At 34.1% G+C, this 1139-nt stretch overlaps 1 non-coding gene across 1 annotated transcript; it reads left to right on the top strand.

The window, feature by feature from the left end:
- Positions 1 to 206: 206 nt before the first annotated feature.
- trnag-ccc (transfer RNA glycine (anticodon CCC)) lies at positions 207 to 277 on the top strand. Its single transcript has one exon. It is a non-coding gene; the product is annotated as a tRNA-Gly (tRNA).
- Positions 278 to 1139: the final 862 nt, after the last annotated feature.

Genomic DNA, 1139 nt, shown 5'->3' with positions numbered 1-1139 from the left:
ACAGAAAACTTTCAGCATAAAGGGAAACATTGCGTTTTTAATCAAATAAAAGAACAGCGTCCTGTGAAATACATTTTCCCTGTTTCTTATTTTATAACACTAGATAATGTAGTTAAGAGTTTTATATATATTCATATATAAAACTCATAATTACTCGGATGTAGCTATGTATCGAATTATCACAGCGTCTACGCTAAAGCGTGTCAGCGCCGCTGGTGTAGTGGTATCATGCAAGATTCCCATTCTTGCGACCCGGGTTCGATTCCCGGGCGGCGCACGTCTTTTTCTTTTTTATTGCGGGGGATCATTGCACATCAAAGCTTAAGGATAAGATTACAGGGTAATTGCAAGATACAAAGAAGAGCTTAATTTATTTTGGATTGAGATACACAATTAATAGGCTATTTAAATTTTTGAGGATATGTTTTATTAAGTTCTCAGTCGATCCTAAAATGTTACTAAACCTCAGATCTAAAATAAACAAACATCAGATCTGAATTATTAAAAAGTTTTAAAAAATAGGGTTTTAGCTAGCATATGGATGAGCATAGGACTAATGTTTTTTGCAAGAAAGAATAAACAGTTCTAAAATTTAAAAATAAAATTTTCCAAACCTATATTCCAGTGCTTCCTTGCCATCTCAAGTAAATGTGGAAGAAAAGACAAGCATTCTCAGGTTCGAATGTGATTTATTAACATTTGATTTGTTCTAATTGGAGTGCTTCATTTATTTACAGCAAGAATGTGTAATGAAGTTTAAAAACAGTCAGTGATTCAGAGAGAAGGCAGCAGGTGAAGAAGAAAAGTCCTCGTCATTCTTCAACATGGATGGTCATCGTTGCAGTGGTAACATGCAAGATACCTTGCAAATATTTCCAGTTAAAAGCCAAACATGCATCAGGATTACTGGATATTAATATATCACATATTGAACTCTTTTGAGCACTCTATGCTCCCTGTTCAAGTTTGTGCAACCAAGGTATTTTCTTTTCTGAACATGCTGTGTCTTTGAATTCACACTAGAGGTCAGCATTGTATTATGTGTTTGGTAGCTGCAAAACAAATTCCAACAATGTTTTTTGTCTTCACTCTTAGATTGATTTGGCTGTATGTTTTTATTACAAAAACAGCACATACAA

This window comes from Poecilia reticulata, chromosome 19 (genome assembly GCF_904066995.2).
Source record: "Poecilia reticulata chromosome 19, P_reticulata-male-v2, whole genome shotgun sequence".
NCBI lineage: Eukaryota > Metazoa > Chordata > Actinopteri > Cyprinodontiformes > Poeciliidae > Poecilia > Poecilia reticulata.
Note: the sequence above shows the minus strand (reverse complement) of the source record. Positions and strands in the feature narration are given on the sequence as shown.